This window comes from Pelophylax lessonae (assembly GCF_965119305.1).
Source record: "Pelophylax lessonae genome assembly, chromosome: 11".
Taxonomy (NCBI): Eukaryota; Metazoa; Chordata; class Amphibia; order Anura; family Ranidae; genus Pelophylax; species Pelophylax lessonae.
Window position 1 is genome coordinate 212,232,103 of NC_138778.1, and position 24,560 is coordinate 212,256,662.

At 47.3% G+C, this 24,560-nt stretch overlaps 1 protein-coding gene across 1 annotated transcript in view; it reads left to right on the forward strand.

The window, feature by feature from the left end:
* Positions 1–8,339: 8,339 nt before the first annotated feature.
* LOC309566295 (interferon regulatory factor 4-like) overlaps positions 8,340–24,560 on the forward strand; it is a 63,589-nt gene continuing 47,368 nt past the window's right edge. Inside the window, exon 1 of the mRNA XM_082271400.1 lies at positions 8,340–8,494. The gene's annotated coding sequence lies outside the window, so the exon portion shown is untranslated. The remainder of the gene's footprint in view (positions 8,495–24,560) is intronic.

The following is a 24,560-nucleotide window of genomic DNA, read 5'->3' on the forward strand; positions in this document are numbered from 1 at the left end:
CTCTTACCATCTCCTGTACCATATCTGCAGTCTCTCACCATCTCTTGTATTATGTCTACAGTCTCTGACCATCTCCTGTACCATATCTGCAGTCTCTGTGCATCTCTTGTATTATGTCCACAGTCTCTGACCATCTCCTGTACCATATCTGCAGTCTCTGACCATCTCTTGTATCATGTCCACAGTCTCTTACCATCTCCTGTACCATATCTGCAGTCTCTGTCCATCTCCTGTACCATATCTGCAGTCTCTCACCATCTCTTGTATTATGTCCACAGTCTCTGACCATCTCCTTTACCATATCTGCAGTCTCTGACCATCTCTTGTATTATGTCCACAGTCTCTTACCATCTCCTGTACCATATCTGGAGTCTCTGACCATCTCTTGTATTATGTCCATAGTCTCTTACCATCTCCTGTGCCATGTCTGCAGTCTCTGATCATCTCTTTTATTATGTCTACAGTCTCTGACCATCTCTTGTATTATGTCCACAGTCTCTGACCATCTCTTGTATTATGTCCACAGTCTCTTACCATCTCCTTTACCATATCTGCAGTCTCTGACCATCTCTTGTATTATGTCCATAGTCTCTTACCATCTCCTGTACCATATCTGCAATCTGTGACAATTCTCTTTTATTATGTCCAAAGTATCTTACTATCTCCTGTGCCATGTCTGCAGTCTCTGACTATCTCTTGTATTATGTCCACAGTCTCTTACCATCTCCTGTGCCATGTCTGCAGTCTCTGATCATCTCTTTTATTATGTCTACAGTCTCTGACCATCTCTTGTCTTTTGTCCACAGTCTCTGACCATCTCTTGTATTATGTCCACAGTCTCTTACCATCTCCTGTGCCATGTCTGCAGTCTCTAACCCTCTCTTGTATTATGTCTACAGTCTTTGACAATGTTTGCAGTCTCTGACCATCTCTTGTATTACTTTAGATTGTAAGCGCCATGAGCAGGGCCCTCCTATTTCTTCTGTATTGAACTGTATCATAATTGTACTTTCCCCCTTTATACTGTAAACTGTTGCCCCTATACTGTATAAATCCTGTACGTTATTTATATAGATCACAGTCTCTGACCATCTCTTGTATCATGCTCAGTCTCTGACCATCTCTTGTATCATGCTCAGTCTCTGACCATCTCTTGTATAATGCTCACAGTCTCTGACCATCTCTTGTATCATACCCACAGCCTCCGACCATCTCTTGTATCATGCCCACAGCCTCTGACCATCCTTTGTATCATGCCCATAGTCTCTGACCATCTCTTGTATCATGCCCACAGTCTCTGACCATCCCTTGTATTAAGCCCACAGTCTCTGACCATCTCTTGTATCATGCACACAGTCTCTGGCCATCTCTTGTATCATGCACACAGTCTCTGACCATCTCCTGTATCACGGCCACAGTCCCTGACCATCTCTTGTATCACGCCCACAGTGTCTGACCATCCTTTGTATCATGCACACAATCCCTGACCATCTCTTGTATCATGCCCACAGTCTCTGGCCATCTCTTGTATCATGCCCACAGCCTCTGACCATCTCTTGTATCATGCCCTCAGTCTTTGACCATCTCTTGTATCATGTCTGCAATCTCTGACCATCTCTTGCATCATGCCCACAGTCTCCGACCATCTCTTGTATCATGCCCACAGCCTCTGACCATCTCTTGTATCATGTCTGCAGTCTCTGACCATCTCTTACATCATGCCCACAGTCTGACCATCTCTTGTATCATGCCCACAGTCTCTGACCATCTCTTATATCATGCCTCAGTCTTTGACCATCTCTTGTATCATGTCTGCAATCTCTGACCATCTCTTGCATCATGCCCACAGTCTCCGACCATCTCTTGTATCATGCCCACAGCCTCTGACCATCTCTTGTATCATGCCCACAGCCTCTGACCATCTCTTGTATCATGTCTGCAGTCTCTGACCATCTCTTACATCATGCCCACAGTCTGACCATCTCTTGTATCATGCCCACAGTCTCTGACCATCTCTTGTATCATGTCCGCAGCCTCTGACCATCTCTTGTATCATGTCCGCAGCCTCTGACCATCTCTTGTATCATGCCCGCAGTCTCTGACCATCTCTTGTATCATGTGCGCAGCCTCTGACCATCTCTTGTATCATGTCCACAGCCTCTGACCATCTCTTGTATTATGCCCACAGTCTCTGACCATCTCTTATATCATGCCCACAGTCTTTGACCATCTCTTGTATCATGCCCAAAGTCTCTGACCATCTCTTGTATCATGCCCACAGTCTCTGACCATCTCTTGTATCATGCCCACAGTCTCTGACCATCTCTTGTATCATGCCCACAGTCTTTGACCATCTCTTGTATCATGCCCACAGTCTCTGACCATCTCTTGTATTATGCCCACAGTCTCTGACCATCTCTTATATCATGCCCACAGTCTTTGACCATCTCTTGTAACATGCCCAAAGTCTCTGACCATCTCTTGTATCATGCCCACAGCCTCTGACCATCTCTTGTATCATGCCCACAGTCTCTGACCATCTCTTGTATCCTGCCCTCAGTCTCTGACCATCTCCTGTATCATGCCCACAGTCTCTGACCATCTCTTGTATCCTGCCCTCAGTCTCTGACCATCTCTTGTATCATGCCCACAGCCTCTGACCATCTCTTGTATCCTGCCCTCAGTCTCTGACCATCTCCTGTATCCTGCCCATACTCTTTGACTATATCACATTGTGTTTGCTGTCTCAGACACTGAAAATCTACTGAACTTTATGTGAGGCCCTTTAGTGATGTCAGGGGCCACACTAGAGCCCTGCCCACATCAATAAAAATGATCTTTATTTCTCTAGGGTGAATTTGAATGTACCAACCTCTGTTAATGCAATCTTAGTGCCGGTTCACACTATAGCGATTTCAGACATCGCATGTGATTCACACCGCACTGCTCTGAAAATCACATGCAATGTCTGTGCGATGCAAATTCAGCCATACAGATTGTATGGCTGAATTTGCATCGCATTCAGACCCAAGTCATGCGGGACCCTTTTATTGGTCAGCACCAGAATCGAATCACATGGGTGTTCACATCTATGCGATCCGATTCATGTCCGAACTGACAGTTCGCACTGCGATATGCGAACTGATCTGGGGGTGTCATTACCTTTGTATTGACACCCCCAGCAGTTCGCATATGGCAGTGTGAACTGCCTGCGAGTCGGGTGCGATGCGGGATTCGTAGGGTTCCTGCATCGCACCAGTGTGAACTGGCACTTACTGTTTTTTTTCAATGATCTTATTTGCCTTATTTGCCCCTTTGGGCAAAATAAATATTTGGAAAAGATAGAGTTTATTTATTGCCTTGGTTGGTTTTTTCAGTGTGTATATTTATTTAATGACTTGCACATGAAAAGTCCCAATTCCTTTGGGTTTCCCTTTGGCAGCTAACTAGGAAGTTGAAATACATACAGTACATTGCCAAAAGTATTGGGACGCCTGCCTTTACACACACATGAACCTTAATGTCATCCCAGTCTTACAGTAGTTCGTAGGGTTCAATATTGAGTATGCCCCCCCCCCCTCTGCAATCTTCCAAAAGCGTATTTGTGAGATCAGGCACTGATGTTGGATGAGAAGGCCTGGTTCACAGTCTGTGCAGGCCAGTTCAATATTGAGTTGGCTCACCCTTTGCAGCTATAACAGCTTCAACTCTTCTGGGAAGGCTGTCCACAAGGTTTAGGAGTGTGTCTATGGGAATGTTTGACCATTCTTCCAGTGAGGTCAGGCACTGATGTTGGACGAGAAGGCCTGGCTCGCAGTCTCCGCTCTAATTCACCACAAAGGTGTTCTATTGGGTTGGGGTCAGGACTCTGTGCAGGCCAGTCAAGTTCCTACCCCCAAAACTCGCTCATCAACACTATATTGACAAAAGTATTAGACTTAAGGTTGGTGTATAAATTCCTAAGTCCGGATGGTACACGGAATTGGCTCCAGCTCATGGGACATATGGGGCTCTTCCCTTCACAGGAGCATACTAGACTCGCATATGCAGATGGTGGTGCCTATCAAGTGTTTAACCCCCCCAGAGATAGGAAAATAAAGCACCAATAGTGCATTAACCTTGACAACAATTTATTGAAACAAGAAATACACTTACATGGCAACAGGTGAAACACGCAAAAAACGGTTCCTGCTGAAGAACGCGGCCGCCTGCAGTGCGGACCGTGTGGTGTGACGGCATGGCAGCTCCCCCCGACGCGTTTCTTCTCACAAGGCGTCAGCTGGGACCGCAGAATTTTAATGTATGAGGTTTTTGTTGAGCGCACTATTTCCTACACTTACTCATGAATAAGGACATGACATTTTCTGGCTGCCTAAGTCATATGTGTTAGGGGTGCAACTATCCCCCAACACATAACTGTAAATATCCCAGCATGTGCAGTGTTTCTGACTCCTCCCACCATCACCACTTCAAATCACTGAAGTGGTCATGGTGGTTAGATTGCTCCTTTAATATCTCTCAGAAGAAGTTAACCTCTAGTTGTGTTAAATTAGTGCGGGGGGGGGGGGGGGGGGTTGCGACAGCTCGAGGGGGGGGGGGGGGGCGGCGTCGGCCACGTGGAGTGCCACCTCCCTGAAATTAGTTTTTGCAGGTTGGGATGCCTGGATCACATTCCCTCTGTTCTCAGCTGCAGGGGGGGAGAAAAGAAGCAGAAGCACACTAAGCTTCCCAGTGATTGGCTGTGCAGCAGGGGCATGTCAGGACAAGTCTGATCATTGGAAGAGAGCACACTGAGTTCCCAGCTTAACCACTGTGTGTTCTCCTGCTTAGTGTGGTCAGTTTTGTAATAGGAAAGCAGAGGGACTGGCAGGAACAGCAGGGATTTCACATGAAGGAAGCAATACAAAGAGAACAGGAGACTTTCTCATACAATGGTACAGCAGACACATATCAGGAATATGAAGTTTTGGGGTAACAATCACTATAAAGTATAGGGTAAGAGTCAAATAGCAGAGGAACTTGAAACTCATAAAAGTGAAATATTTTCCTAGGTGCACATCAAAAAGTATGTACAGTGCCTTGCGAAAGTATTCGGCCCCCTTGAACTTTGCGACCTTTTGCCACATTTCAGGCTTCAAACATAAAGATATAAAACTGTAATTTTTTGTGAAGAATCAACAAGTGGGACACAGTCATGAAGTGGAATGAAATTTATTGGATATTTCAAGCTTTTTTAACAAATAAAAAACTGAAAAATTGGGCGTGCAAAATTATTCAGCCCCCTTAAGTTAATACTTTGTAGCGCCACCTTTTGCTGCGATTACAGCTGTAAGTCGCTTGGGGTATGTCTCTATCAGTTTTGCACATCGAGAGACTGAAAATTTTTGCCCATTCCTCCTTGCAAAACAGCTCGAGCTCAGTGAGGTTGGATGGAGAGCGTTTGTGAACAGCAGTTTTCAGTTCTTTCCACAGATTCTCGATTGGATTCAGGTCTGGACTTTGACTTGGCCATTCTAACACCTGGATATGTTTATTTGTGAACCATTCCATTGTAGATTTTGCTTTATGTTTTGGATCATTGTCTTGTTGGAAGACAAATCTCCGTCCCAGTCTCAGGTCTTTTGCAGACTCCATCAGGTTTTCTTCCAGAATGGTCCTGTATTTGGCTCCATCCATCTTCCCATCAATTTTAACCATCTTCCCTGTCCCTGCTGAAGAAAAGCAGGCCCAAACCAAGATGCTGCCACCACCATGTTTGACAGTGGGGATGGTGTGTTCAGGGTGATGAGCTGTGTTGCTTTTACACCAAACATAACGTTTTGCATTGTTGCCAAAAAGTTTGATTTTGGTTTCATCTGACCAGAGCACCTTCTTCCACATGTTTGGTGTCTCCCAGGTGGCTTGTGGCAAACTTTAAACGACACTTTTTATGGATATCTTAAATGTCTTTCTTCTTACCACTCTTCCATAAAGGCCAGATTTGTGCAGTATACGACTGATTGTTGTCCTATGGACAGAGTCTCCCACCTCAGCTGTAGATCTCTGCAGTTCATCCAGAGTGATCATGGGCCTCTTGGCTGCATAAACAAGCAAAAAATTGGGGGAGCAAACCCTGAACATGTATATCTAAAGCCGGTGCAGCTATGGAGCAAGCAACATGTATATTAAAAAAAAAAAATAGCGCACACATGCAAAAGAAATGACTATCAAATATGGAGACAATCCATAAATAAAAATGGGGATTTGGTCCCACCATATGACCATATCGTGCTCAAGCCCACCACTGCGTCAAAGTACCCCATTATCAGTGGGTCCTACACTATCCATAAAAAAGGGGTGAATCCAGCCTCTCCAACCCTTGGAGACAACACTCCTTGCTGGGAGAGATGTGCTAATGCACTACAAAGGACTCCTCTTGGCTGCATCTCTGATCAGTCTTCTCCTTGTATGAGCTGAAAGTTTAGAGGGACGGCCAGGTCTTCGTAGATTTGCAGTGGTCTGATACTCCTTCCATTTCAATATTATCACTTGCACAGTGCTCCTTGGGATGTTTAACCACTTAAGCCCCGGAAGATTTTACCCCCTTCCTGACCAGGGGTTTTTTTGCGATTTTTTACTGCGTGACGGACAATTGCGCGGTCGTGCGACGCTGTACCTAAACGAATTTCACGTCCTTTTTTCCCCACAAACAGAGCTTTCTTTTGGTGGTATTTGATCACCTGTGCGATTTTTTGATCATGCGCTATAAACAAAAAAAGAGCGTAATTTTTGCAAAAATAACAATATTTATCACTTTTTTTATATGAAATTCCCCCCCAAAAAAATGTAAAAATCTAAATTTTTTAACATTTTCGGCCAAATTGTTTTACGCTACATATGTTTGGTAAAAAAAAAATCGCAAAAAGCGTATTTTGATTGGTTTGCGCAAAAGTTATCGCGTTTACTAACAAAGGGAAAGATTTTTGTCATTTTTGGTGTTTTTTTTTTAACGAGTAATGGCGGCGATCTGCGATTTTTTTTGCGGTACTGCGACATTGCGGCGGACAGATCGGACCCTTGACTGACATTTTTGACACTTTTGGGGGTACCAGTGACATTACTGCAGTAATCAGTGCTATATATATGCACTGTTACTGCAAAAATGACACTGGCAGGGAAGGGGTTAACTGTATTGGACAGGGAGGGGTTAAGTGTGTCCTAGGGGCGTGCTTCTAACTGTGGTGGGACATGGCTACTAGTGTAAAAACAAAGATCATCGGTTCTACATAGTAGAACCGTCTGATCTTCATTTTTACACAGGGGAGAATGACAGGCGGCTTGTTTACATAAGCCGCTCTGTCTTTCTCCCGCTGTACCGGTGATCGTAGTGTGACCGGCGGACATCGGGTCCGCTGGTCACGCGCCCGCGCTCCTCTGTGAACGAGCCTCAGCGGGCGCGCGCTCGCCCGCTATTGGCTCTAAAAGGAGTGACAGGCGAGCGACGTAGACCTACGTCACTCTGCCTGGCCGGGGCTGACTGCCGCAGTAAATATACTGTGAGCAGTCGGCAACCGGTTAAAGCTTGGGAAATCTTTTTGTATCCAAATCCGGCTTTAAACTTCTCCACAACAGTATCTCGGACCTGTCTGGTGTGTTCCTTGTTCTTCATGATGCTCTCTGCGCTTTAAACGGACCTCTGAGACTATCACAGTGCAGGTGCATTTATACGGAGACTTTACACACAGGTGGATTCTATTTATCATCATTAGTCATTTAGGTCAACATTGGATCATTCAGAGACCCTTAATGAACTTCTGGATAGAGTTTGCTGCACTGAAAGTAAAGGGGCTGAATAATTTTGCACGCCCAATTTTTCAGTTTTTTTATTTGTTAACAAAGTTTGAAATATCCAATAAATTTTGTTACATTTCATGATTGTGTCCCACTCGTTGTTGATTCTTCACAAAAAATTACAGTTTTATATTTTTACGTTTGAAGCCTGAAATGTGGCAAAAGGTTGCAGTTCAGGGGGGCCGAATACTTTCGCAAGGCACTGTATATAGTTGTTTTTTTTTTACAGTTGTAATTTTTATTTATCATGAGTAGCATGAGACTAAAAAAACAGATCTCCGTCACCGTAAACTATTTTTTCCTGACTGCCTTTTTTTATGTGCGCAGAGAACTATGAACATCATGCCATGCGAAGATGGAAACTGAAAGCAAAGTGTAGATGTAAGTATCAGTTTCACTCTCGTCATAAGTGGGGGAGAAGGCAAGCTGACCAAGTACATGGAAAAGGTAAGCAGCAATCAGATACAAGAGCAGAGGGATTATTATAGGGAGAGTCAGTAAGGAGGGAGAGTCAGTGAGGAGGGCTGTACCCAAAGCGCTGGGTTTAGGGGGAAATTATAAGGGGCATGAATGGAGAGAAGTTGTGAGGTTCAGAAGACAAGGAGGAGGTCCTGTGCAAATCTCATTCCTGCTGAGACATGTGGAGACGAATTATTAGATACAGGTAAGTCATGGGAAAAATATTCCTAACCTGTATATGAATTTACTTATTTCCTTTAGGAATAAAAATCATTTAGCTGCAATATCTGCATAGGAAATACTACACCCCCCATAAAGCACACAGCATGGGGGGAGCGGACGCACCCATGTGTCCTACATGCAAAGTTGGTACATACGGCCTGCCCATTCTGAGTTTATTTCTGAAAATCTTTCAGTGCCAATAAATGGAGCCGGGCTCAATGTTGGGGGACCTCACAGATGAGGGAGTACAAAAACCATGACTTCATCTCCTTTTCTTTAGGAGCTCGGTCACACTAGCAGGGGGCGGTAAAACCTTACGGATGAGCCAAGTTTTTAACGCCACCCCCTTTAGCTTGCAGACGCAGCGGCCAGGGGTGTATGCATGCTGTAGCCGATAAGCTTTACAGATGCAGGAGGAATTACACGCCCTGTCGCTCCTACAGCTGTGTGCAATGTACCCGGTTGTGGGGTGGTAGCGCCGTGATCAGGGCACAGGAGGAATTACACACCCTGTCGCTCCTACAGCTGTGTGCAATGTACGGGGTTGTGGGGTGGTAGCGCCGTATACAGGGCGCAGGAGGAATTACACACCCTGTCCCTTTTGGCTCCGAGAGCACCCCTACAGCTGTGTGCAATGTACGCGGTTGTGGGGTGGTAGCGCCGTATACAGGGCACAGGAGGAATTACACACCCTGTCACTTTTGGCTCCGAGAACGCCCCTACAACTGTGTTCAATGTACGCTGTTGTGGGGTAGTAGCGCCGTATACAGGGTACAGGAGGAATTACACACCCTGTCGCTTTGGCTCTGCAAGCGCCCCTACAACTGTATGCAATTTACGCGGTTGTGGGGTGGTAGCGCCGCATACAGGGCACAGGAGGAATTACACACCCTGTCGCTTTGGCTTTGCAAGCGCCCCTACAGCTGTGTGCAATGTACGCGGTTGTGGGGTGGTAGCGCCGTATATAGGGCGCAGCAGGAATTACACACCCTTTTGTTTTTGGTAGGCATAGCACCTGCTGAGTGCGAACCATTCAAATGAATGGGGCCGTTCTGCAAGCGCCCCCTAAAACTGTGTGCAATGTACACGGTTGTGGGGTGGTAGTGCCGTATACAGGGCGCAGGAGGAATTACACACCCTGTCACTTTGGCTCTGCAAGCGCCCCTACAGCTGTGTGCAATGTACGCGGTTGTGAGGTGGTAGCGCCATATACAGGGCACAGGAGGAATTACACACCCTGTCACTTTTGGCTCAGAGAGCGCCCCTACAACTGTGTGCAATGTACATGGTTGTTGGGTGGTAGCGCCATATACAGGGCGTAGGAGGAATTACACACCCTGTCGCTTTGGCTCTGCAAGCGCCCCTACAGCTGTGTGCAATGTACGCGGTTGTGGGGTGGTAACGCCGTGATCAGGGCACAGGAGGAGTTACACACCCTTTCGCTTTTGCTCTGCAAGCGCCCCTACAGCTGTGTGCAATGTACGCGGTTGTGGGGTGGTAGCGCCGTATACAGGGCACAGGAGGAATTGCACACCCTGTCGCTTTTGGCTCCGAGAGCGCCCCAACTGTGTGCAATGTACGCGGTTGTGGGGTGGTAGCGCCGTATAGAGGGCTCAGGAGGAATTACACACCCTGTCGCTTTTGGCTCCGAGAGCGCCCCAACTGTGTGCAATGTACGCGGTTGTGGGGTGGTAGCGCCGTATACAGGGCTCAGGAGGAATTACACACCCTGTCGCTTTTGGCTCCGAGAGCGCCCCTACAACTGTGTGCAATGTACGCGGTTGTGGGGTATTAGCGCCGTATATAGGGCGCAGGAGGAATTACACACCCTGTCGCTTTTGGCTCAGAGAGCTCCCCTACAACTGTGTGCAATGTACGCGGTTGTGGGGTGGTAGCGCCGTGATCAGGGCGCAGGAGGAATTACACACCCTGTCATATTGGCTATTGCGGTTGTGGGGTGGTAGCGCCGTATACAGGGCACAGGAGGAATTGCACACCCTGTCGCTTTTGGCTCCGAGAGCGCCCCTACAACTGTGTGCAATGTACGCGGTTGTGGGGTGGTAGCGCCGTATATAGGGCGCAGGAGAAATTACACACCCTGACGCTTTTGGCTCCGAGAGCGCCCCTACAGCTGTATGCAATGTACACGGTTGTGGGGTGGTAACGCTGTGATCAGGGCACAGGAGGAATTACACACCCTGTCGCTTTTGGCTCCGAGAGCGCCCCTACAACTGTGTGCAATGTACGCTGTTGTGGGGTGGTAGCGCCGTGATCAGGGCGCAGGAGGAATTACACACCCTTTCGCTTTTGCTGGGCATAGCGTCCATTGAATGCGACTCAGTCAGGTGAATGAGGCCGCTCTGCATGCGCCCCTTCAACTGTGTGCAATATACATGGTTGTGGGGTGGTAGTGCGGCGATCAGGGGCGCAGGAGGACTAACGCACCCTGTCCCTTGGCATAGCGTCCATTGAGTGCGACTCAGGTGAATAGGGCCGCTCTGCAAGCGCCCCTACAACTACGTGCAATGTACGCAGGTATGGGGTGCTAGTGCCGTGATCAGGGCGCAGGAGGAATTACACACCCCGTTGTTTTTGCTAGGCATAGCGCCTGCTGAGTGTGAAACATTCTAATGTATGGGGCTGTTCTGCAAGCGCCCCTACAACTGCGTGCAATGTATGTGATTGCGAAGTGGTAGTGCGACAATCAGAGTGCAAGAGGCACCCTGTCCCATTTAGGTGAATGGGGCCGCTCTGCATGCTCCCCTACAGCTGCATGCAATGTACGCGGTTGCGGAGTGGTAGTGTGGCGATCAGGGCGCAGGAGGAATCACACACCCTGTTATTTTTGGCGGGCATAGCACCTACTGAGTGCAATGTACGCGGTTGCGGAGTGGTAATGCGGAGATCAGGGCGCAGGAGGAATCACACACCCTGTTACTTTTGGCGGGCATAGCACCTACTGCGTGCAATGTATGTGGTTGCGTCGTTGTAGTGCGGCGATAAGGGCGCAGGAGGAATCACACACCCTGTCGCTTTTGCTGGGCATTGCGTCCGTTGAGGGCGACCCAGTCAGGTGAATGGGGCCGCTCTTGAAGCGCCCCTACAACTGCGTGCAATGTATGTGGTTGCGGGGTTGTAGTGCGGCGATAAGGGCGCAGGAGGAATCACACGCCCTGTCGCTTTTGTTGGGCATAGCACCCGCTAAGTGTGACCCATTTGGGTGAATGGGAACGCTCTGAAAGCGCCCCTACAGCCGCATGCAATGTACACGGCTGCGGAGTGGTAGAGCGGCGATCAGGGGCGGTTCACTCCGTGAATAGCACAGGAACGCCCTGTGCGATTCACATGCTATCCGGATGCAGTATGATTTCAGCCCATTCATTGGACGTGGCTGAAATCACGCCGGATCGCAGCAAAAGTAGTGCATGTACTACTTTACAAAACACAGAGCAACTGAATCGCATGCTACTTCTGTACCGTTTGATTTGGAGAAGCGCATTTGCATTTGCAACGTGCGTTTGGGATGTTGTTAGTATTGCACTGACACCCACTGCAGATCGCAAGTGCAGTGCGTTTTTAACACGGTGTGGGAAACTCACATGGGACAAAAGGGTTTCCCACACCGCATTCTGGTATGAACTGGCTCTCAAGGAGTTAAAGTATAATAAAATGCAAAACATTTTTTTGGAGTGTTGGACCCTCTGTCAGTTTTTATTGCTGTCTGTTCCCCCATTAAGGAGGATCCCTCTCTATTTGTCCTGTTTACTATTATCATTGAAACTAAAAGAAAACCCCACATTTTGGGTTGTCGCCAGAGCAGTAATAGAGGGGAAATCTTCCAGTGGGGACACTAGTTCTGGTGATCTGGGGGTTCCCAAGGAATTCCCCTAATTTGCAGGGATTTCCTCTCATCTCCTGATTGGCTATGAGACAGGAAGTGAAGAGAAATATCTGCAATGGGACACAGATGGCGGGGGTTATAATCCTTCCCTGCTCTATCCAAACTGAAAACAGAAGTTTTCCCTATAGTTCTACTTTAAGGTTCGGTTCACATATATTGGAATTGGCTGCATTTTTAACCGCATCCAATTTGCATGACGTGAACTCTATGGAGTCGGTTCACATATCTGCGGGCCAGCTGAGGTGCATTTTTAAAAAGAGTCCTGTGCGTTTTTTAGTCCAGGTCAGATGGGAATACTAGTACCTGAATCGCACCTGAACCAGTGAACAAAATCGCACCAGACTCCTTCGAAAAAACGTAGGGAAACCGGCCCCACACATACACTATATTCCCCTGTCATCCCTGTCCTGTCCTCCCCCCTTCATCCCTGTCCTTTTCTTCCCCCCATCATTCCTGTCCTTTCCTTCCCCCCGTCATTCCTGTCCTTTCCTTCCCCCCGTCACCCCTTTTATTTTGTCCTTTCCTTCCTGTCATCCCTGTCCTGTCCTTCCCACCGTCATCCCTGTCCTTTCCTTCCTGTCATCCCTGTCCTTTCCTTCCCCCCTGTCATCCCTGTCCTTTCCTTCCTGTCATCCCTGTCATCCCTGTCCTTTCCCCGTCATTCCTTTCCTTTACTTCCCCCCGTCATTCCTGTCCTTTCCTCCTCCCCCCCGTCATCCCTGTCCTTTCCTTACCCCTGCCATCCCTGTCCTTTCCTTCCCCCCGTCATCCCTTTCCTTTCCCCGTCATCCCTGTCCTTTCCCCGTCATCCCCGTCCTTTCCCCATCATTCCTGTCCTTTCCCCATCATCCCTGTCCTTACCCCGTCATCCCTGTCCTTTCCTTAACCCCGTCATCCCTGTCCTTTCCTTCCCCCCGTCATCCCTGTCCTTTCCTTCCCCCCGTCACCCCTGTTCTTTTGTCCTTTCCTTCCTGTCATCCCTGTCCTGTCCTTCCCACATCATCCCTGTCCTTTCCCCGTCATCCCTGTCCTTTACTTCTCCCCGTCATTCCTGTCCTTTCCTCCTCCCCCCCCCCCCCCGTCATCCCTGTCTTTTCCTTACCCCTGCCATCCCTGTCCTTTCCTCCCCCCGTCATCCCTTTCCTTTCCCCGTCATCCCTGTCCTTTACTTCCCCCCGTCATTCCTGTCCTTTCCTCCCCCCCCCCGTCATCCCTGTCCTTTCCTTACCCCTGCCATCCCTGTCCTTTCCTTCCCCCCGTCATCCCTGTCCTTTCCTTCCCCCCGTCATCCCTTTCCTTCCCCCCGTCATTCCTGTCCTTTCCCCATCATCCCTGTCCTTACTCCGTCATCCCTGTCCTTTCCTTACCCGCGTCATCCCTGTCCTTTCCTTCCCCCCGTCATCCCTGTCCTTTCCTTCCCCCCCGTCATTCCTGTTCTTTACTTTCCCCAGTCATTCCTGTCCTTTCCTTCCCCCCGTCACCCCTGTTCTTTTGTCCTTTCCTTCCTGTCATCCCTGTCCTTTCCTTCCCCCCGTCATCCCTTTCCTTCCCCCCGTCATTCCTGTCCTTTCCCCATCATCCCTGTCCTTACCCCGTCATCCCTGTCCTTACCCCGTCATCCCCGTCCTTTCCTTACCCCCGTCATCCCTGTCCTTTTCTTCCCCCCCCCGTCATTCCTGTTCTTTACTTTCCCAAGTCATTCCGGTCCTTTCCTTCCCCCCGTCACCCCTGTTCTTTTGTCCTTTCCTTCCTGTCATCCCTGTCCTTTCCTTCCCCCCTGTCATCCCTGTCCTTTCCCCGTCATCCCTGTCCTTTACTTCCCCCCGTCATTCCTGTCCTTTCCTCCTCCCCCCCCTTCATCCCTGTCCTTTCCTTACCCCTGCCATCCCTGTCCTTTCCTCCCCCCGTCATCCCTTTCCTTTCCCTGTCATCCCTGTCCTTTCCCCGTCATCCCTGTCCTTTCCCCGTCATCCCTGTCCTTTACTTCCCCCGTCATTCCTGTCCTTTCCTTACCCCTGCCATCCCTGTCCTTTCCTTCCCCCCGTCATCCCTGTCCTTTCCTTCCCCCCGTCATCCCTGTCCTTACCCCGTCATCCCTGTCCTTTCCTTCCCCCCCATCATCCCTGTCCTTTCCTTCCCCCCCGTCATCCCTTTCCTTTCCCCATCATTCCTGTCCTTTCCCCGTCATCCCTGTTCTTCCCCCGTCATTCCTGTCCTTTCCTCCTCCCCCCCGTCATTCCTGTCCTTTCCTCCCCCCCCCCTGCCATCCCTGTCCTTTCCTTCCCCCATCATCCCTTTCTTTTCCCCGTCATTCCTGTCCTTTCCCCATCATCCCTGTGCTTACCTTCCCCCCGTCATCCCTGTCCTGTCCTTTCCCCGTCATCCTGGTCCTGTCCCTGTCATCCCCGTCCTTAACTTCCTCGTCATCCCTGTCCTTTCCTTCCCCCAGTCATCCCTGTCCTTTCCTTTCCCTGTCTTCTCCTTCCCCCCGTCATCCCTGTCTTTTCCCCATCAGAGCCAGGCCTTCTCGCCCAACATCAGTGCCCGACCTCACAAATGCACTTCAGGAAGAATGGTCAAACATTCCCATAGACACACTCCTAAACCTTGTGGACAGCCTTCCCAGAAGAGTTGAAGCTGTTATAGCTGCAAAGGGTGGGCCAACTCAATATTGAACCCTACAGACTAAGACTGGGATGTCATTAAAGTTCATGTGTGTGTAAAGGCCGGCGTCCCAATACTTTTGGTAATATAGTGTAGGTGAACTGTCCCTAAAGCAAGAAATGTATTGCCTCCTCACCGCCTCTCAGATGCTGAAGAGAGATCCAAATGCAGAATGCTCTTCAGAAAGCAAATGTGAATGAGGTCCTTATGCAAAAAAAAAGTCAATTACATTGACCTGGAAAATCCCCAATCCTCCCAGTATCTCCAGCTGGTTAAGGTTAATTATTCAAGCCATTCCTTTTAATTGGCCTATTTAATTAGGGGTTACTCAAAGAAACTCCATAAGATAGCAAGCATGGCTCACCCTACCTTCTATGAATAAACAACCTCCATAGATAAATCCTCACCCCCTTACATACTGTTATGTATTATACAATTATTCCCCCCCCCCCCCCTAATGACCAGGCCATTTTTTTGCGATTCGGCACTGCGTTACTTTAACTGACAATTGCGCAGTCGTGCGACGCTGTACCCAAATAAAGTTTATGTCTTTTTTTTCCCCACAAACAGAGCTTTCTTTTGGTGGTATTTGATCACCTGTGCGATTTTTTTATTTTTTGCGCTATAAACATAAAAAGAGCGACAATTCTGAAAAAAAAAATAAAAAATTCTGCTATATAACACCCCCCCCCCCCCCCCCCAAAAAAATGTAAAAATCAAATTTTTTCAACATTTTAAGCCAATTTGTTTTCTGCTACATAATTTCTGGTAAAAAAAAAAAAATCCCAATAAGCGTATTTTGATTGGTTTGCGCAAAAATTATCACGTCTACAAACTAAGGGAAAGATTTATGTCATTTTTTTTTTTTTTTACTAGTAATGGCGACGATCGATGATTTTTTATGGGACTGTGACATTGCGGCGGACAGATTGGACCCCTGACTGACATTTTTGACACTTTTGGGGGGACCAGTGACATTACTACAGTAATCAGTGCTATACATATGCACTGTTACTGTACTAATAACACTGGCAGGGAAGGGGTTAACACTATGGGTGATCAAGGGGTTAAGTGTGAGCCTAGGGGAGTGATTCTAACTGTGGGGGGGGGGGGGGTGGCTTCTGAAATGACCATAGAGACATGTGACCCTATATAGAAGGATCACAGGGGCTCTATGATCATTGCAGGGAGAAGAACAGTCAGCTGTGTTTACAACAGCCGACCGTTCTTCTCTCTTAGCGGGGAATGATCGCAGGTGTCGGAGCCGCCTGCCCGCTGTATCGGCTTCCCCGCTGACGAGCGGGGGCGAGCGTTGGCCCCCTAGACTCCCAAGAGCGAGCGAGCGAGTGGGGAACCATCGCGGGTGTCAGATGGCCGCCTGACACACGCATCGGCTTCCCCGCTGACGAGCGGGGGCGAGCGTTCGCCCCCTAGACTCCCAAGAGCGAGCGAGTGGGGAACCATCGCGGGTGTCAGATGGCCGCCTGACACACGCATCGGCTTCCCCGCTGACGAGGGGAGGCAGGAGCGCGCCGGCGGCGGCGCACGCTCGCCCCCTACAGCCTCCTGAGAGCGAGTGACGTAGACCTACATCGCTTTGCCCAGGAGCCGCTATCTGCTGCAGTATTTCTGCGGTGGGCGGTCATAAAGTGGATATAGTGAAATAAACTATTTCACTCGGTCGCGGTATATATATATATGTATTATATTACAATAATCATACAAATGTAATATTGTGATTCAGTCTATAAGGAAAGTTTACTGCTAAAATAAATGTAAAATTCAGGACTTGTGTGGGTGTAGGAAGATGTCCTCTGCTTCGTGTTCTGTCACATTAGGAAACCTTTTGAAACGCATAGCGGCCATGTTGGAACGCATGGCGCATGCGCAGTAAGTTCTAGTCCTTACGTAACTTCCGGTAGCAGAATCTGATAGGTAGCGCTATTCTGATAGAACACGGTGGGTGTCAGAGTGTTGCAATGCCTCATGGGACTTGTAGTTTCACCATAGCTGGAGTGCTGAGGTTGCCTCCCCCTTCTCTGGTGATTGGCTCTACCAGCAATTTTCCTAACACCAATATAATTTCAGCAATGTATTTTACAAGCTACATTCAGCAAACTAGAACATTTTCAGGTACCTACTCATCGGGGTCGCGGATAGGGGGGGACCACCAGTCCTCCAGTAGGGGGCCCGGGCACACAGGGGGGCCCCAACAGCATGGGGAATCGGTGCAGTCGGGCGGGGGGGGGGCAAATACATAAGGATGCCCTGTGCAGGTCTCTGCAGCAGCTGAAAGCCAGTTCCTCCTCCTTCCAGCTTCCAGCTGCTGCAGGGAGAGACACAGACACAGGGCATCGTTCCTGTAATTGCTTCTCCGACACCAATCCCCCTCCCTGTTCTGCCTGCTTCTTATCCCCCTCCCCATGTGCCCCCCTGTTTCACTGTGATGCCCCCCTCCTCCCCGTGTGCCCCCCTGTTTCACTGTGATGCCCCCCCTCCTCCCCGTGTGCCCCCCTGTTTCACTGTGATGCCCCCCCTCCTCCCCGTGTGCCCCCCTGTTTCACTGTGATGCCTCCCTCCTCCCCGTGTGCCCCCCTGTTTCACTGTGATGCCCCCCCTCCTCCCCGTGTGCCCCCCTGTTTCACTGTGATGCCCCCTCCTCCCCGTGTGCCCCCTGTTTCACTGTGATGCCCCTCCTCCTCCCCGTGTGCCCCCCTGTTTCACTGTGATGCCCCCCTCCTCCCCGTGTGCCCCCCTGTTTCACTGTGATGCCCCCCTCCTCCCCGTGTGGCCCCCTGTTTCACAGTGATGCCCCCCTCTCCTCCCCTTGTGCCCCGTTTCACTGTGATGCCCCCCTCTCCTCCCTGTGTGCCCCCCTGTTTCACTGTGATGCACCCCCCCCCCCCCCCACAGCACTGCAGCAGGCTTCCCTGTCCAGTAAAAAGAAAATGTAAAAAAAAATAAGCATTAAACATTAATAATAAAATAAATAATTTAAAAAAATTGTAAAATAAAATATTTGTAAAAATTATTAACATGTTTGAAAAGAAATTATACATTTGTTTTCTCCTTAAAATTCTGTTATGTTTCTGTCCACTAATAATGATTTTAGTGTATTTTTTGTGAAAATATTGTCTTGATAAATTGGGGGGGGGGGGGGGGTGAAAATATTGTCTTGATAAATTGGGGGGGGGTGAAAATATTGTCTTGATAAATTGGGGGGGGTGAAAATATTGCCTTAATAAATGGGGGGGGGGTGAAAATATTGTCTTGATAAATTGGGGGGTGAAAATATTCTCTTGATTAATTGGGGGGGGGTGAAAATATTCTCTTGATAAATTGGGGGGGGGTGAAAATATTGTCTTGATTAATTGGGGGGGGGGTGAAAATATTCTCTTGATAAATTGGGGGGGTGGAAATATTGTCTTGATAAATTGGGGGGGGGGTCAAAATATTGTCTTGATAAATTGGGGGGGGGGGTGAAAATATTCTCTTGATAAATTGGGGGGGTGGAAATATTGTCTTGATAAATTGGGGGGGGGGGTCAAAATATTGTCTTGATAAATTGGGGGGGGTGAAAATATTGTCTTGATAAATTGGGCTGAGTTCAACCAGACAAAAGCAAACTCATTTGTAAATCTGCAATTGTGATGAATTTCATAAAATCAGCAAAGTTTCCATGATATATACTGCATGCGACTTGCAGCTCGTCAATAAAGTGTGACACTGAGGTTGAAAGAAACTTGCATTGATTTACCCATTGTTCGTGGAAACGAATGATAAAATACAGGACTGTCTCATATTTTAAAAAATTAAAAAAAATATATATATTTTTAATTTGATAGAACTGGATTGTAACGTGTATTATAATTGTGTAAGCCTGGGTTCACACTGGGGGGGCTTCAAAGTCGCCCAACTCTGAAGGCGCCCCGTGCAGCGTGACTTCAGCGGGCCTCGCAAACGACTTCTCTAATAGAAGTCAATGCAAGTCGCCCCCAAAGTAGTGCAGGAACCTTTTTCTAAGTCGGAGCGACTTGAGTTGAGAACGGTTCCATTGCACTGACTGAATGGAGCGCGACTTGTCAGGCAGCTAAGTCGCCTGACAAGTTGCCACAATGTGAACCGGGACTTATTCTATCCATGATGGTGGCAGGCGGTCAATGTATATAAACCGGACTTTAGTGCCAGTTCACACTATAGCGATGTCAGATATTGCATGTGATTCGCACCACACTGCTCTGCACATCACATGCGATGTCTGTGCGATGCAAATTCAGCCATAATCAGATTGTATGGCTGAATTGGCATCACATTCAGACCTAAGCCTAGCAGGACCCTTTTTTTGGTCTGCATCAGAATCGGATCGCATGGGTGTTTACATCTATATGATCCGATTTCTGTCTGAATTGACAGTTTGGACTGCGACATGTGAACTAATTTGGGGGTGTCGTTAACTTTGTATTGACACTCCCAGCAGTTTGCATATCTGCCTGCAAGTCGGGTGCGATGCAGGAACCTTTTTGCTGGGAATTAAGTTCAGTTCGCTAAAATGGATATGTTATTTTAGCCCCCTTTCCCCTTTTTTACACAATTATTACAGGAGAAATAAAAAAACAGGCTGTAAAAGAGGCAAAAGTATACTAACTTTTGTCATAATAATAATAATAGAAATAAAAATAATAATAATAATTATAATAATAATAATAATAATTGAAATAGTAATAATAATAATATAAATAATAAAAAATAAAAAGAATAAATAATAATAATAATAAAAGAAATAAAAATAATAATAATATAAATAAAAATAATAATAATTGAAATAATAATAGTTATAATAATAATATAAATAAAAATAATAATAATTGTAATAATAATAATAATAAAAATAATAATATAAATAATAAAAATAAAAAGAATAAATAATAATAATAATAATAATAATAAAAGAAATAATAATAATAATAATAATAATAATAAAATAAAAATAATAATAATAATATAAATAATAATAATAAAATAAAGAAAAAAGAAAAAAAATATATAATAATAATGATAAAAGAAATAAAAATAATAGTAATAATAATTGAAATAATAATAATATAAATAAAAATAATAATAATAATAAAAGAAATAAAAATAATAATAATAGAAATAATAAAAAATAAAAACGAATAATAATAATAATAATAAAAGAAATAAAAATAATAATAATAATAATAATAATAGTGCTAGGTTGCAGACCTCTGGACACTGCAGGTATTCGACACTTGTGTCGAACGCCTTCTCCCTTTCTGCGCGCTGTGGTTCCTCCCACCGCCATCTACATTACTACAAGACGTAGTGGCCAGAGGAAAGTAACACAGGGTGCTGTAAAAGCCTTATTTGTTCACTGTGGGGTTGCTTTACTAAAGGCAAACAGACTGTTCACTTTGCACATGCAGTTGCACTCTGCAAGGGCGTTTACTCCAGAGCTTAATAAATGAGATGAAACTCTGCTGACTTCCACCATCCAATCATGTGCAAGCAAAAATGCTGTTTTTATTTTTTTTTTTTCTTGCATGTGATTGGGTATTCTTTGCAAAGTGAAGCTCAAAGGAGAAGTACAGCCAAAGTTGTTGGCGCATGTTCTTCTGCCTTGGCTCAAGTCCCGGCCAGCCCGCCTGCCTGCCTATGCCCTTGCCTTCCCTGGTGGAGTGATCTTCCTCCGCTCAGCTCCACTCCCCACCCAGGAGTAGCCGGGGCTCGGAGGAAGAGACTTGAGAGGCTGTGAGTCGGGTGGCGGAGGCAACAGACAGAGAGAGGCAGCTGAGCTCAGCTGACAGTGACCAGCAGAGGGGGGCCGTCAGCGCCTTCAAGGCTTCAACACAGGTGTGCTTTGGGGGTGTCTGTGAATGGACTACATTGCGCTGTGTCTGTCTCTCTGGTATCCCTGATGGTATCATAATTCACAGACAGGGGGTGCTCTATCAAGGCTCTGGCTGGTAATAAAATCAGCAGCCATGTCATGTGACACACTGGGGTTGTTTTACTAAAACTGGAAAGTGCAAAATTTGCTGCAGCTGTGCATGGTAACCAATCAGCTTCTACCTTCAGCTTGTTCAATTAAACTTTGACAATAAAACCTGGAAGCTGATTGGTTTCTCTGCAGAGCTGCACTCTCCAGTTTTAGAAAATCAACCGCACTGTGACACAGCCAGCTGGAGCCATGATAGCGTGCCTGCTGCCTCTGAGTTAACCAAATGCTGATGAACTTAACTAGTTGCCGATTTACTGCTACAGGGCTGTTGCGCTGCACAGGATCACTTGTGTGTGTGTGTGTGTATATATATATATATATATTATATATATATATATATATATATATATATTAGAGCTGCACGATTAATCGTAAAAAAACCGCGATCTCAATTCACCCCCCCTGACGATCTTAACATGACATTTGCTCGATTCTTTACATAGCTGTGAGGGAGCAGAGAACAGCTTTTAAAGAAAAAAAAAAGAGCCTCCCGCAAATGCCCATCAACATCAGTCTCCCAGTTAAGTATAAACACAATGAATACAATGTGTCTCTTCGTTCCGTCTGCAGGAGGGAAGTTTAACCTCTTAGACCGCATTCACACTGCCGCGCCCCATGTCGGAGCGACTTTTTACCGCAACTTTACCGCGCGAGTTGTGAATTATTTAAAGCGACTTATATGATAGACGACTTTGTATTTGGCCAATCAGACTATGATGTGTTGTGACCTAATTCCCCTTTTCTGTTTTTTTTTTACTAATTTCCTCAGTGCCCACCAGTGTCATGTATCAGTGTCCACCAGTGCCACTGCCCACCAGTGCCACGTATGTTTCCACCAGTGCCACTGCCCACCAGTGCCACGTATCAGTGTCCACCAGTGCCACTGCCCACCAATGCCACGTATGTGTCCACCAGTGCCACTGCCCACCAGTGCCACATATCAGTGTCCACCAGTGCCACTGCCCACCAGTGCCACGTATCAGTATCCACCAGCGCCACTGCCCACCAGTGCCACGTATCAGTGTCCACCAGTGCCACTGCCCAATGCCACGTATGTGTCCACCAGTGCCACTGCCCACCAGTGCCACATATCAGTGTCCACCAGTGCCACTGCCCACCAGTGCCACGTATCAGTATCCACCAGTGCCACTGCCCACCAGTGCCACATATCAGTGTCCACCAGTGCCACTGCCCACCAGTGCCACATATCAGTGTCCACCAGTGCCACGTATGTGTCCACCAGTGCCACTGCCCACCAGTGCCACGTATCAGTGTCCACCAGTGCCACATATCAGTGCTACGTATCAGTGCCACGTATCAGTGTCCACCAGTGCCACATATCAGTGCCATGTATCAGTGCCACGTATCAGTGTCCACCAGTGCCACATATCAGTGCCATGTATCAGTGCCACGTATCAGTGTCCACCAGTGCCACTGCCCACCAGTGCCACTTATCTGTGTCCACCAGTGCCACTCACACAGACCAGGCAGAGATAATGGTATATAGGAACTGTAGGCATGTCTGCAATGGGGGGAATGCCTGGCTAATTTTCCTTCTTCTTCCAGGAAAGTCTGATCACAGTCGCTTGACAAAAGATAAGGATCCAACTTGGAGGCGACTCCCATTGAAATATATTGGCACAAGTTGGATACAAGTCACCTCAAAGTAGTACAGGACCCATTTCTGAAGTCGGAACGACTTCAGTAGTGCCAATTAAGACAGCTCTCATTCATTTACATTGCATTTGTTATGACAAGCGACTTGGGGCGACTTGAGGGCACACAAGTCGCCTGACAAGTCGTGCTAGTGTGAATGGAGTCTTAAAGACTAACCCTTTTCCTGACACTTGTTACTTGCAAGTTAAAATCATTTTTTTTGCTAGAAAAGTACTTAGAACCCCCAAACATTTATATATTTTAAGGAGACCCTACAGAATAAAATGGCGATTGTTGTAATATTTTATGTCACACTATATTTGCGCAGCAGTCTTTCAAACGCAATTAATACACTTTAATGAATAAAAAAAAAAAAAACGAAACAGTAAAGTTATTCCAATTTTTTTTTTTTATAATGTAAAAGATGATGTTACGCAGAGAATCGTGATCTTTATTCCAAGCAAAAAAATTGTGATTCTCATTTTATCCAGAATCGTGCAGCTCTAATATATGTATATATATATATATATATATATATATACACACACATACACACAGTTGCAAGGCCATCTTTACCACAAGGCAAAAGGGGCAGCTGCCCCGGGCCCAGTCATTGTTTTGGGGCCCAAAGCAGCTGCCCCTTGAGCCCACACTGGCCACAAATAGTTGATAAGGGGATTTCGGAGGGCCCAACAAAAATGTTTGCCCAGGGTCCAATCAATATTAAAGACGGCCCTGTACAGTATATGTGATCCTGCATTTCTGTGTATCGGAGCCGATCAGGATGTCTGGCGGACTCGATGTCCATTCGTTCTGTACACAGGCAGACCTGCGGCCTGCCTATGTAAAAAAGGCAGATCATCGTTTTGTCAGTGTGGAAGACATTGATCCTGTGTTCCTGTAAGCTCAACACCCCCTCCCCCCTCCAACTGACAGGGGGAAACCACTACAAAGCCAGGAGGTGCACTGTGCTCTCCCCTCCTGTCAGAACAACACTTGTCATGCGACCCTGTCTCCTGTGCTGCATGGACGAGTGTTGTTCTAACAGGAGGGGAGAGCCCGGAGAGCACAACAAAGCACACCTCCTCTCTGATCTTTCCTCTCCACCACTTCTCCAGGCTGCTGTCCCCTGGTCCCGGCTGGGCGGGGAGGACAAGCAGCTGAAAGCTGGCGAGAGGGTGGTGGGAGAGGCATTGTTCTGATCCCCCCCTCCCCACCGATCCTCCTGCTGTCCGGGCCCCCCTGTGTGCCCGGGCCCAGGGCCATTTTTAACACAGGGCAAAAGGGGCAGCTGCCCCGGGTCCAGCCATTGTTGTGGGGCCCAAAGCAGCTGCCCCTTGAGCCCGCACTGCCCCCAAATAGTTGATAAGTGCATTTGATAGGGCCCAAGAAAATATTTGCCCAGGGTCCAATCAATACTAAAGACGGCCCTGCCCGGGCCTCATACAGGACTACCAGTAGTACCCCCCCTGAGTTTTGGTAATGGCAGTAATGACACCATGGGTAAGGAAGAAGTTGTTATGAAGATAGAATCCTGTAGCATAGGAACAGCTGTCCTGCAATCTTGTTGGGTAATGCAGGGCATGGGTAATGTGCATATGTTGTTTGGGTCAGCTTCTTGGGCAAGAGCCAGGGAACATAAATGGAAGATCCTCCTCCTAGGTGGACTATTAGTAATGATGGGTGTCTGTGCATTGAGCTAGGAGCGAGCAGCTGTCCAGTTTCCAAATGTCATCGGTAACAGATAATTGCATTATCAGGCAATCCCCTGTCACCTGTTTTAACATGTCTGTGTATGGGTTCAACTAT